Genomic DNA, 14672 nt, shown 5'->3' on the forward strand with positions numbered 1-14672 from the left:
CGGAAGAATCAAATGCTTTATCCTCAGCAACAGGCAAACGGGACAACGCATCGGCGTTGCCGTGCTTAGCAGTGGACCGATACAAGATATCGTAGCGGTACTGCAAGAGGAAAATAGACCAGGGAATAAATTTCTGCGCTGTACATGGAGGTACAGGCTTGTTCGGATGAAAAAGCGATGTCAAAGGTTTGTGTTCTGTGATGATGGTAAAGTGACGACCATACAAGAAATCGTGAAACTTTGTAACACCAAATACGAGAGCCAAAGCTTCTTTCTCAATCTGTGAATAATTTCTTTCCGCAGACGAGAGCAATTTCGACGCAAAGGCAATAGGGCGATCAAGCGAGCCATCTTTGTGCGCAAGCACAGCACCGATCCCGAAATCCGATGCATCTACCATCAACAAAAGGGGTTTCTGGGGATCGAATGGCGTACGGCAAGTATTGGAAACCAACGCCGATTTCAACTGGCGAAAGGCGCGTTCGCATTCCGTCGTCCAGACGAACGGAACACCTTTACGGCGTAAGCGATGAAGCGGAGCTGAAATGGAAGAAGCGCGCGGCACAAATTTATGGTAATAGTTAATTTTTCCCAACACACTCTGTAGCTGCTTCAAATTCTGCGGCGAAGGCAAGTCTTGTATGGCACGGAGGTGCTCGGGACTCGGATGTATGCCGTGGGCATTGATTACATGTCCCAAATATGGTAAGCCCCGAGCAAGAAACACACATTTGTCCTTCCGCAAGCGAAGACCATTTTGCCGCAATACCTGAAATAATGTTTGGAGATTTGCTAAATGTTCGTCCGCCGTCTTTCCGGAGATCACAATATCGTCCAGATAGTTTGCAGCAGTAGGGACCGACGCACAAACAGTTTGCAGGTAGTGCTGAAACAATGCAGAGGCGGACGCACACCCGAATGGCAGTCTTTTGAAGCGATACAAACCCAGATGAGTGTTAACCACCAATACGCGCTGGGATTCTTCGTCCACCGGCATTTGCAAGTACGCATCTGCTAGGTCCAACTTAGAAAAATATGTACCCGGGCACAGTTTGTCAAAAAGATCTTCCAGGTGGGGTAAAGGAAAAGTTGCAATTACTAGTTGTGGATTCACAGTGGCCTTGAAGTCCACACAAAGTCGCAATTTTCTGGAAGGTTGTGGCAAAATCACTAAGGGTGAGGCCCAGAGAGAAGCCTGCACACTTTCAATTACACCTTGTGATTCTAAATCGTGTAACGTTCTTGCGACCTCATCACGCAATGCGTGAGGAACATTGTGCGCTCTGAAAAATTTCGGCTGCGCGTTTACTTTCAGTTCCAAATGTGCTTCATAGTTCTTAGCGCAACCAAGGCCCGGTGCAAAAATGTCTGAAAATTCTTCACATAGACTAGAAACACTGGCGGAAGGCACAGTCTGATTCACTGATAGGACCTGATTGACTATAGATAAGTTAAACAACTGAAATAAATCTAAATCAAACAAGTTCACTGCATTAGAAGAACGAATAACGTAAAATGACACAAGTTTTGTTTGTCCCGTGTATGTTGCAAGAAGAGTGCACTGTCCTAACACAGGGATATGCTGTCCTGAATAACTAGTGAGCTGAACATTTGCGGCACGCAACGAAGGTTTGCCCAGTCGTTTGTACGTGTCGTGATTGAGCAATGAAACTGCTGGAATGGTATCACTTTGCCTTCAAAGTCCAAGTCAACAAAAAGTTTATTGTCCTGCTGACGACAAGAGCGACTTTCTCGCGCAATTTGAACTGATACAGGTACAGAAGCACTTGCGACCGGACGAGATTTCCGTCGACGTGGGCATGATTTCACTGCATTTGCTCGCTTACGCGGCACACGTGGAGAGCTAGGCGGCAGCTGCGCGGACGAGCGCGAGGGCTGTTTATCGTTCCGGGCAGCGCGCCCGGCGGGCCGGGTAATGTGACACACGGCTGGCGAAGTTGCAAATGATTCCTGAGCAAAGTCTAGCGTGTCTTGCCTATCCAATATGTCTATCACTTGGTGAAGGGAGGGATTAACTAGTTTCAAAATCTGTTCCCATATACGAACATCAGAAATGTTCTGTGCAATTGCATCACGTACCATTGTATCTGAATAAGGGAGTCCACATTCACACTCAAAAGCACAATCCCGAGTAAGGCCTTGCAATGTTGCAACCCACTCGCTATTAGTCTGACCGGCCATACGTTTTGTACGAAAGAACGTATACCTTTTTGCAACGACATTGACTGTTTCTTTGAAATAGGCATCTAATGCCGACAAAATTTCTTCGTAGGACAGAGTTGCTACGTCGCATCGGGGAAACAATTTCACTATCACACGGTAGGTGGACACATCTACACAGGCCAATAAAAAAGGCTGCCGCTCGTTACCTGGAATTCTGTAGGCGGCGAGATGGAATCCAAATTGGCGTGACCACTCCGTCCAGGATTCCATAGCCGGGTCAAATGGCCTGAATGGGGGTGCAACAGCATGTTGTGGCTGTGGTAGCGGTGAAGCGGCGGCTGCCGCATCGGTTTGAATTGCACGCTGACCCTGGACGAGCTGTCCAAGGGCATCCAATAACGCCTGCGTCTGCTGATTCTGCAAGCGATAAAACTCGGACAGTACATCTGGAGATTGTGGCGAAGCCATGACACAAACAAATTAATACAAACTCTATTGGCTCGTCGCCAACTGTTGTGGCGTAACAAGACAGCCACACCACTCGGAAGTAGCCGAAAGGCACGCGTTAACTCATGCAGGCTAGTAGATAGGTCTGAAACAGGATACGTAATGAATGCTATAAAGAAAAGTACGTAGCTCCTGGAATACTTAACTTTAATCCATCCTTGTGGTACATCGCTCATGACGATACAAGTGAGACTCTTTAGATACAAGCTATGTAATGCTAATGGCGCCTTGCTAGGTCGTAGCCATTGACTTAGCTGAAGGCTATTCTAACTATCGGCTCTGCAAATGAGCGAGGCTTCATCAGTGTGCATCGCTAGCTACGTCGTCCGTACAACTGGGGCGAGTGCTAGTAAGTCTCTCGAAACCTGCCGTGTGGTGGCGCTCGGTCTGCGATCACTGTCAGTGGCGACACGCGGGTCCGACATGTACTAATGGACCGCGGCCGATTTAAAGCTACCACCTAGCAAGTGTGGTGTCGGGCGGTGACACCACACTTACAACATCGATTATTTGTTTGTTGCTACAGATTCGTATTCAGGAGTGGCCTACATAGCGATTTTTTGTCTGAGAGTCCTGTCACTAAATGACGTTTTTAGTAACTCATTTACTTTGTTCATGTTTGCAGTTTTCACAGTCATCTGAATTTTCCCTAGATAAACAATGCGCAGATAGCTATATACAGTCAGTTACGTAACCTCGAAATAACTACAACGTGGTTGTACAGACCTGTATTGCATGAACATAGAGTATAAACAGAAATACTGTCTCCTTTGTTTGGAAAACAGATGCTCAACAGATGTTGAATACGTAAGTTATTTTGCTAGGTAGCAATAGCCATGCTGTTGTGAAATACACCAATACTGAAATAATGCCTCTTAGTTCTAAAATCTAAGGACATAATTATATTCAAATTATATATAGCTATCTATGAAGATATTTAAGTGTATTATTTCTGTATTCGATTAATTAAGCATTAATTAGCGTATAGGAATGCATTAGCGATAACTTGCAGAAAGACCCTAAAACTGGATTGCAAGAAATCTGTGCCCCGATGTATTCTAATGTGATCACTAGATGGCAGATCGTGCTTCTATAGATCCTGTTCTCTGGCGGAAAGAACGTGAAGCTTTGAGTCAGACTAGCTGTGGCTCTACTCCCCCATACGGAGCGTGTAGAAGCCGTTCACACAGCCCTTATGAGGGCAGACTTTTTTGCCGAAGTGTGATCAACTTTGTTGGTTTTTACTTTCTATAGGGAATGGAATGGAAAGGGTAAAATTTTCGCTTTATTTATTCTTCTTTCAGCTTTAGTTTGGGCACACAGAGGGGTCCTTTAACTCGCTGCTTTTCGTGTGTGTTTGAAAACAGTGTGTAGAAGTGCGAAAGGACTTTATGTCCTTAAATTATCTACATTACGTAGGGATAACATTTACGGAGGCTCAAATACTATCGCCTTCGGTACTTTATATTTGTGGCTGCGTGAGGGTTCTACCGTACCTACTGTGGTGATTTGTGGTGTACTGTCGCGTATCATGTCCAACTTTCGAAATAAGGTTCGTGCCTTCTCCTTGACCCCGTCTGAGAGGTAAGATTCGCTTAAGGCTCGATGTATATCGTGATTCCGGATCCAGCGTTGGGCTCAAGTGATCCATCTTAGGCATCTGCTTTGTATAACCTGTAACTTCTTGTAGTTAGTGGCACACGTAGTACCCCAAGAGGTCGATCCATACAAAATAGATGGTTCGACTGTGGCGTGGTACAGCTGGAGTTTCGTGCGTTGGCTGAGGTACGAGCTCTTCAGTAATGGGAGGAAAGCTCCCAGAATTTTGAGGTCAGACGTCTTCTTCTCCATAATGTGATGACTATACAGCAGTTTGGCTTCCAGATACACTCCAAGGTATTTTACAGTTGTTGCCCAGGGGAGTGGCTGGTCTGATATCCGTAGTCGTTGATTGACGATGGGTCTCCGACGTGTGACGACAATAACTTGGGTTTCCTCTGCATTGACCGTTATTTTGTTCCTGTGGGTCCAGTGGTCCACTAAATCTAGTTGGCGCTGCTTCCGTGTGACGAGGTGGTCCATTCTGGTGCCTGCAGTCAGGAGCGCTGTGTCGTCGGCACAGAAACTGGCAGTGACATGTGGCACCTTCTGGAGGTCGTTAATGTATAAATTAAACAGCAGTGGTGATATGACCGATCCTTGTGGAAGTCCGTCACGGACAGGCCGTGTTGTTGAATTCTTGTCATCAATGCGAATATATAATCTGTGATGTTGAAGAAAATTGTCGAGAAATTTTTAATAGCAGTCTGGTAGGGGAGTGGTACGTCGGAGCTTGACGATCAAGTTGCGTCGCCATACTTTATCGTAAGCCTTCTCTATATCGAGAAAGACTCCAATGGTATGTTTTTTCTTGTTGAAATTGTCTTGGATACATTCCGTGATGCGTAGTAGTTGTAACTCAGCCGATAGCTTCGCCTGGAAGCCAAACTGCTCCGGTCGGATGATGTTGTGTGCCACAAGGATGTCCAGCATGCGTTTCAGTAAGCTTATGGGTCGGCAGTAAGCTTATGGGTCTGTAGCTGCCAGGGTGTGAGAGATCCTTGCCCGGTTTTGGTATTGGCACAATTCTGGCAATCTTCCATGCCTCTTTGAAGTATCCAGTCCCCAGGAAGCTGTTCAGTATCTGTGTGAGAAGCACGATAGTCTTTCTCGGTAGGTGTTTAAATTCCGTATTACCGATTCTACCTGTTCCAGCTGAGGTGTGTTTGCTATACTTGATAATCCTCCGAATTTCCTCCGGCGTTGTAGTATTAGTCGGGGTGTCCCGAATATCTTCCCATTCCGCCGCTGTGTCCTCCTCTGCGCGGTGGAGTGCATCATCTCCATCCTCCGTGGGGGGCGTAGTCATCTGTTGTTGGTATGTATCCGCATATAGCTCCGCCTGCGCCAATGAGTCGTACAAGAGGCCTTGGGGTCCTCGAATTGCCCTTTTGGGGGGCTGTTGCTGCCTGAGACTTTTAACTATTCGCCAATCATCTTTGGTGAGTAATAGAAAATTGTCCATTCGGAGTTCCCACGTGTGTTGCTTCCAGTCCTGAACCTTCCGCCGGATATCTCGGGTTAGTCTGTGAGTCTCCCGTCTATCATCAGGATGGCGGTAACGGACCCATCGTTTCCGAAATCGATTGCGCCTTGTCTTAAGTTCCTGCGTTGGTGGTGGAAACTCGCCATAATTGACTTCTGGTTGCAGGCGCTGTGTGAGTGCTCGTTGTTTCGCACTGTTAATCTTCTTCGTGAGTACTGCGACTGCCACATCAATCGCTTCTCTGGTAGTAACAACCTGGGTTGGTCGCACATTGTTGTTGAGGTACGTTTGGAACTGCTGCCAGTCGCAAGTTCTTGCCGTCGGCGATGGGAGTCGCAAAGTAGCCCTCTCTATGAGTCCTAACACCGGTCTGTGGTCCGACGAAAGATCATTCAGCGCCAGCAGATGGAGATTCGGGTTGATGTTCTTGATTATGGCGATGTCTAGAACGTCAGGGTCTTGTGCCTGGACAGAAGGTATCCTCGTTGATTTTCGTGGGCCGTGGACGGAAACATGTAAATCCTCAACCAGTGCAAACAACATATGTCCTGAAACTTGGAAACATATGTCCTTTTGGGTTAGTCTTACGGGAATTACAGGCAACATTTTTACTATTAAGATCCCCTCTAAGGAGGATCTTGTCTTAACCCCCTGTAACGGCGTAAATATCTTCTGGGTGGAGAGGCTTCTTTGGGCTAAGGTAAGCCGCAATACAGGTAATGTTTCCGAGCGTCGTGTGGATTGTTACTGCCGGGGCCTCTAAAGTCTGGAGTTGGGCTAAATGTTCTTGGTGGTGACGAATGCATTTTTGTTATTCAGAACTGCAGTCCCTCCACCCCGTTGGTCCCGTCTGTCCGTCCGATAGATGTGCATGTTCCTCAAGCGTAGGTCAGTTAACTCACGGAGATGTGTTTCGGAGACATATGCTACGTCTATCCCGTGGCGATGTAGGAAGTCCGTAAATTCTGTTTTCTTCAGTTTCAGGCCCTGGCATTCCAGATGCAGAAGTTAAGATTCCCCGTGTGATGCCTTCTATCCATTTAGGGTATTTGAAAAGCTGCCAGCACGTTTTCTACAAGCGGGAGGATAGACGTTAGCTTCTGCTGGAGGGCGGTGAGTAGCTGAACAATGTGTTAACGCTGGTGTAACGGTGGGCGACCAGGCAGGTGATGTCTCCGCTGGTGTTGGCGTCGGTGGATGGACATATATTGCTTCGGAGTAAGAGCGCTGTTGTCTTGTCTGTCGTAGAGTCACTCTGGGTGCCGGTTGTGGTCGAGAGGCGATTGTTTCCGTAGGGAGAGGTGCCGCTTGTTGTTGGTTGGCCGGAATCGCTGCCATGGCCGAGTTGTTAACAGTTATAGGCCGTTGTGGGGTCTACTTCTTTTGGTGTCCTCCTAGTATATTTCCGTAGGAGTTCTTGAAATTTGGGGCAGCCACGGTGGGTCGCTGGATGTTCTTGTTCACAACTGGCGAACTTTGGTGGCGCCGTCCTAGGATGGGCACATTTCGATGATTTGTGGGAGCCACCGCAGAGGACGCAGCGGGCTGGCATGCTGCAGTAGTTCGCTGTATGCTCGAAACGTTGACAATGTTGGCACTGAACTGGTCCTTCTTTACTATTATAGGTTTCTAATATCAATCTTGCGTAGAGCAGGTAGATGACATCATATATCTTGTCACTGTTTTTTCCGGATGGGAGGGTGACTCGGTACACAGGTTGCCGTATCAGTTGTTTCGTCTTCTCGTCACGTTCCTTAAATTGGTAGACTTGTAGTACTATGAAGCCTTTTTTCCTCTGAGGGCATAGTAAAGTTGTTCTTCAGTAACTTCCGCCGGAAGGCGTCTGAAAACTACTTTCAGTTCTCTATCGTCTGGTGCTTGGTGCGCTAAATAGGAGAAGCTGTGCTTCGTGAAGAATTTTAGTGCACGTCTTTGGTCTTCGAAGGACTCAAAGTGGTATTTGATGCGGTCCTTTTGGTACAAAGCTTTAAGGTTGCCCTCTAGAAGTACGTTGAGCGTTTCATTGAGGTGAACGTAATACTTCGTGTAATAAATAGTGACTGGGGGAACTTTGCGAAGCACATTATTGTCTCTGTCCCCGGCTTCTGCGGCATTAGAAGATTGTGCCCGCGGCTTGTTGGTGGGTGATGGAGGCGCAGCTTGAGGTGTCAGTGGGGCGAATCGGTTCGTTGTGGAGATGGTCTCTGTTCGTCTCTTAGCCGGGTTGGCTTAGTCCTTGGTTAATGCGTTGCTTTTGTGCCGTTTGTTGTGTACGAGCGTAAAGTCCCCCTCTGCGTGTGGGGAGTCGTTGTCGTTTTCTGCTTGAAACGCCGCTGCCATCTCCGCGTCGTCATCCGTTTGGTGGGAGTGCTGTGATTCGACATCTGAGTCCATAGCTGGCGATGCCAGACAGGTGTCGTTATCCTGATCTTGCGTTTACCGTGAATAGCGGATAAGGCGTTGTATGTCCTTCAGCCTTTCTTTGTCCTCTTCCCGACATATATCGAGTCTTCTGGCGTAGTCCTGGCGGTCGTCTTCATTGCTTCGTCCTACGTGGTGTGACGTATGGCCGACGTCCGAATACGATTTCGTCGTGTGGTGTGTAGTCTTCTGCGGTCGAATAGCGCCTGTCGATCGTCGTTCTATCCTGTCATGAACCGGTGCCGTAGCCTGGGTCGTCAACCTGGGATCCGTTCTGTGTGGAGCGGCCGCTGGGGCGTCCGGCGGGCCAGGCCCAACCGACCGACCAGCGACCGACTCCGGCGAGTCCTAGGCGGCTGCCCCGGTCGCGCGCGCGTGGTCCTCGCTCGTCGGCATCGCGCACTCAACTGGGGCAGACGGTGCTACTCTGCAGTTGGCTCCAAGCTTCAGAAAACTACCGCGAGAGAGTGCGCGGCGACACGCGCGTCTTCAAATCAGAAAATACGTACTCCGAAGCAATGTTTTATGCGCAGTTCGCAAATATTTCTCTTTCTTTCTGTTTTATACAAGTGGTGCCACGGCACAGCGGCACTACCTCAGAATCAACCCCTGGATAGGACCCTGCATAGGTTCCGGGTTGACTAAACACAGGCTAATGATGCAAAAAAGTTATTGTCACACTAGCATGCCTGTTAACAGCTATAAAAAACTGGCTGGATTTTATTTCCTTTGCGATCAGTTACTTCTGGTGCAATGTAATGCTTATTATGCAATTCACTTTTGGAAATAAGCTCTTCTAGATTACGGAGCACCTTGAACAAATTTGTACCACGCAGTGATCTCCATTAACTCCACGCTTACTGATATTTAGCCTTGCTTCATATTACAAGACTATTTCCAGCACAATCTCCACTTAGCATTCGCGCTCCAACACAGACGTCTGTATCACACCACAGATGTTTTGCAACTCGCACACTGTTCCCGCCGCTACGACTGCAGGCACTCGCCCCAACCGTGTTACTGTTACACGAAAGATATTTTTTGTATTTTGTAGAATACAAATTAACCTGAATTTAACAACTATTTGACATAATTATTTCTTACTTATTCTTTCAGAATGCATAAAGTTGTCATAATCACTAATCACTGAAAATATTCATAATTACATATAGTTACAAACAATGTTATTAAACTCTTGAAATCAATTAGCTGAAGAGTACATGAGGCACTGGGTTGCAGTGTTACATCTGCTCACCAGCACGACGTCACACACCTGTTCGACCATCTACATCTACATCTACATCTACAACTATACAGATACTCCGCAAGCCACAGTATGGTGTGTGGCGGAGGGTACCCCGTACCACTACTGTTCCACTCTCAAATGGAGCGAGGGAAAAACGACTCTCCTAATACCTCCGTACGACACGTAATCTCTCTAATCTTATTTTCTTGGGTCATTATGTTTAATGTACTTTGGTGGTAGTAGAGTCACTCTGCAGTCAGCCTAAAACTCAGGTACTCTAAATTTTCATAACAGGGCTCCTCGAAACGAATGTCACATTCCCTCCAGTGATTCCCATTGAGTTTCTGAAGTATCCCGTAATACTTGCGTATTGTTCAGAGTTACCGCTGACAAACCTAGCAGCCCGCTTCTAAACTGTTTAATCCGACCTGGTGCGGATCCTAAACCCTTTAACAGTACTCAAAATTGGGTCGCCCTAGTGTCCCATATGCTGGACTTTCCTAAAATTCTGCCAATAAATCGAAGTCGACCATTCGCTTTCTCTACTAAAATCCTTTCATGCTCATTACATTTCACATTGTTTTGCAAAGTTACTTCTAGATAATTAATCTCCGTGACTTAAGGAGCAGCACACTACTAATGCTGTATTCGAAGATTATGTGTTTATCTTTCCTACTCCTCTATATTAAGTTACATCTTTCTACATTTAAAGCTATCTGCGATTCAAAACACCTAGAAATTTTGTCTAAGTCATCTTGTATCCTCCTACAGTCGCTCCACGCTGACTCCTTTCTGTACACCTCCGCATCATCAGCTAACAGCTGCATACTGGTGCTTAACCTGCTGCCAGACCATTTTTGTATACAGAACTAACAGCGGTCCTATCACACTTCCCTGGGGCGCTCCCATGTCTCTGACGAACACCGGCCGTCGAGGGCAACGTCCTGGGTTCTGTTATTTAAGAAGTCTTCGAGCCATTCATATACCCATGTACCTATCCCTCATGCTTGTAGGGTCATTAACAGTCGGCAGTGTGGCGCGGTGTCAAATGCTCTGCAGAAATCTAGAAATATGGAATCCGCCTGCAATTTTTCCTCCATAGTTTGCACGAATGCCGCACTAGAGATGCTTTTTGACACCGTACTGATTTGTGGACAGAATATTTTCCCTTTGAAGGATATATATTGTATTCGAACTGAGAATACATTCAAGAACTCTGCACTAAAGAGATGTTAACGATATAGGCTGCCATCAGGCACCAAGCGACTCTCATTGCTGAAGACAAGTGTCTATTCGTCCATCCACAAGTACCTACCTCGACTGCATCGGAGGCGGGATGCACGATGTTGGGGCTTCAGCCGAAAAGGCCCTGACGGCACGCAGTAGTGTAGCTTTGCTCCACGATTGCCAATGGTGCTCGCTAGGAGACCCACGGAGCAACAGTGTCCCTAATTTGTTGTGAAGTCACGGTGTGTTCCAATACGGCAATTCGTAAGATGTGACGGCCACAGCGTGCATTCTGTGCGCAAGACCTGTCCAGACCCTGGCAGGTTGGCAACTGCACCTTCTGCTGGACAATGGCGACATCTATGGAGACCTCTCGCCCTACGTGTAGCGCCGTTTTGCGGTATGACCATCCAGTCTTCCACAGACTCACTGCAGGGTCTCGCAGAAATTCCGTTAATTTCACAAACCACTCTGACGCGGCGCGCTAGCAACGTTGCAGACACAGGCGGAGCTCTGCATGCCGTGGCAAACCGGCTGCTGCTGGCTGTGGTGGCGAAGAACTTCAGCGAAGCTCGCAAACATTCCACGGCTAATAGTGCTGCTTCTGGTTTGCCCGCAGCGCTGCGCGTTTGGTCATCGTATTTACTGCCCTCCCATACTGTCCCGTGCAAGCGTGGAATGTATTTGTCACTTGGGTCACGGTGTTCTTTGTTCATTTGGCAGTAGTGTACATAGGTAGAGCTTCCCATTAGCATTACCGAGTCACTCGTTGTGGAAATAGTTTTATAATAAACCGAATTCCTTAACCACTTGCACCATAATTATATCCATTAAATATTCACAAATTAAAAAGTTTTCAGCCTTCAGCTTCAATTCCACTGTATGCTGTAGAGCATCGAAAGTAGAGCACTGGATAAAAATTACACGATAATTCATGCATTAGACAAAACGTTGCCAGGGAATTCATTTTATGAGCGTATGAATTGAGGAAATTAGTTCTAAAATTTGAAAACTGCTTTAATGTTACTTTGAATGAAGTCTGCGGACGAAAATTGCCCAGGTTGTGACACGTGTATATTTCTATTGTCTATTGTCAAACCACAATTTATGAAAGATGTTTATATTTTATTAATAGGATTAAGTAGCAATAATTAATATTTGTCAAGTTGGAAATAATTGTGGTAGCAGGGAATGTCTACACCAAAGTACTGTTGGCAAGAGAGGCCGCACATTGATATAATTTCAAAAATGGCGGGAGAGACAGCGTAAGGATACATTTTAAGAAGAGAGCGGGAAAGACCGCGCATTGATATATTTTGTAATGGTAGCAGGGATTGTCTGCACCAGAAAGCATTGTTGGCAGGAGAGACCGCACTTAAGCGTTCGTAGGAAGTCAATAGTAAGCGAGATGTGAAGCGAGTCGGTAGCAGGTCTGAAGCGAGAGGTTGAGAGGAGCGGTGTGCCTGCCAGCCACTAGCTATCATTTACAAGAACGACTGTACAGAGACATCAGCTAACTATTATCATAAGAGGAACTAATATTGTTGAATTATTTTTTTGAGAAACTCAAGGCTACTGAAGGTATGTTTGTGCAATGGTAGTTTTAAGATTCTTGTAAAAAGTAAGTCCCATTTGAACGTTTGTAAAATCATTTCATTCTGAATATAATTAATTTTTGCCAGCAATATTGCGTTACTGATTATAATCCATCCCAAAAACCGTCAACGTATACTTTGCAAAATTTAATTGTTGTCAAGAAAAAGTTTAACTAGGAATTACGTAACTTCAGTCAAATTAATTAAAGAATAACAACAGCTCTGCTATTAAAGAATGTCAGCTTTGCTATCAAAGAATGTCAGCTTTGATAATAAATACAGCCACTTATTATGACAGCCCACGAGCAGCTAATAGAGTATAGTAAAACAGAGTAAGTATATTCATGTCGCAATTCGATGTAGCAGTCAGATGGCGATCCAGTAACAGTAAAAAACGTACGGAACAGTTTTGGGTTATTGAAGGTAACGACTGAGGGCCACGACGACGACACATACTATGTTTCGCCGAAATAATCAGCAAATCACTTTTAATAAGCAGCATTTAAATTTGTATGCGAAGATTGAGAAAGAGAATTAATTTTAAAGGGAAGATTTCATTGGTTATTATTAAGCAGAAGGTAGAAATTCTAAGGGAAGGTTTCATAGGATATTGTAAAAGGGAAGGTTGCGTAACAAAAGAGATCTAGAAGGTTGGGTAACAAAAGAGATCTAGAGGAGACGGGAAGGTTTCAAGGAGAACAGTATACTCCTGGTTCACGTACTTCATTTTGCAGTTTCGGCTCCTTTCCTGCTTTCCTTGCCCCCTTGGTGGATCACTCTGCCCTTTTCTTGGAAAAGTTTGTTCTCTGCGTGTCTTTAGCCTTCAAACATAATATCATATTTTGCCCTACAGGTATTTTCAGTCTCTCACTAACTTTTAATCTGCCTTCCATTCCATTTTTAAAAGTTATTAAAGTATCACAAATCCGTATTTGCGCTATAACTGATGTGAAGCCACAATACAACTGTTGTTTACACAATATTGAGGATATTCAGCTCAGGCGTCACTCGAGTGATTGTTGCTACAACAAATTTTGGGACAATGTTATTCCATATTCAAGAGCTTAAATTTTTATATGTCATTAGGCCTCGTCACAACTTGAAAATGGGATAATGCTGTCCCGAAACATGTTGTGGCTATAATCAAATAATCACACGGTTGGCAACTGGGCTGAATAATCTCAATATTGCCTATTTGCACTATTCTTCTTCTGAAAAATCCGGTTCTTTGACGTATCTTCCAAATTTACGAGCAGACTGACGCAGTAGCATTTTGAGGGAATCCATCTACACACCTTTTTATTTCCTTAAATATATTACAGATCATATTTCCACTATCGCTGCAGATCCTCAAGGGTGAATTAAGTTTTGGCTTTTTTAACTGAACGACCTGGTATCTGATTATTATCATTCCCCTGCAAATTATTATGTCCCTTTCCGTGAAAGCATACCTCCTTCCTTTTACAAGAAACTTTGAGCTTTTTGATTTCCAAACCAAAGGCGTCACGTCAGAAAGTGCACTAACACAGCTCTAAGAAAGTAGGCAACATATTCAGTAACACAATACGATTCAAGCAACAACCAGTTCTAATGCGAAGGATTAAATGAGTGAACTACGCCTAACACGTATGAAAAATTTACATAGTCGTTCTGCGACATTGAAGTATGAGAAATAAATGTCAGAGTAAAACTCATACTCTAAAAACTACCCGTTACGGACTAATGGACGAAGTGCACGTGGAACAATCAAATATATCGCTCACACGAGCGTATACATCCCTCTGTTTCTCTGCGACGAATAAAGTGGTTGTGTTGAAATCTTCATATATGTAAAGCTAAAGAAATTAGTAATCTTTTGGGGAAAATTTCGACAGCTGCATTTTTTGTGCCCAGTTAAGTGCAGGCTCAGCTACTCTCTTAAGAATCAATTTCCCATCCAGCAGTGCAGTGTAGTTTGATTACACTGAACCGTGTTCGAGATTCGGTCCGGCACAAATTTTCACTATTGTCATTCGATTAACGGCAGATGGCTCTCCGTACTTGAACCTTCGAATACATTTCATGGAAATGAAAGGGGTTTCGTCAAGTGCAACGCGCTCATTGTTGAAAAGATTTAATTTCAACACTTTTCTTTAGGAATTAAAGGCTTGTATTACACAGTCTTCACACTGTCACAACAAAATATGTTAGTTGCGATTAAAAAGTAGTGACACTTTCATTACATTGTCACCAATAGAAATAACTTTCAGGAAATAATTGGCTCTGAGCGCTATGGGACGTAACATCTATGGTCATCAGTCCCCTAGAACTTAGAACTACTTAAACCTAACTAACCTAAGGACATCACACAACACCCAGTCATCACGAGGCAGAGAAAATCCCTGACACCGCCGGAAATCGAACCCGG

This window comes from Schistocerca nitens, chromosome 6 (assembly GCF_023898315.1).
Source record: "Schistocerca nitens isolate TAMUIC-IGC-003100 chromosome 6, iqSchNite1.1, whole genome shotgun sequence".
Lineage (NCBI taxonomy): Eukaryota > Metazoa > Arthropoda > Insecta > Orthoptera > Acrididae > Schistocerca > Schistocerca nitens.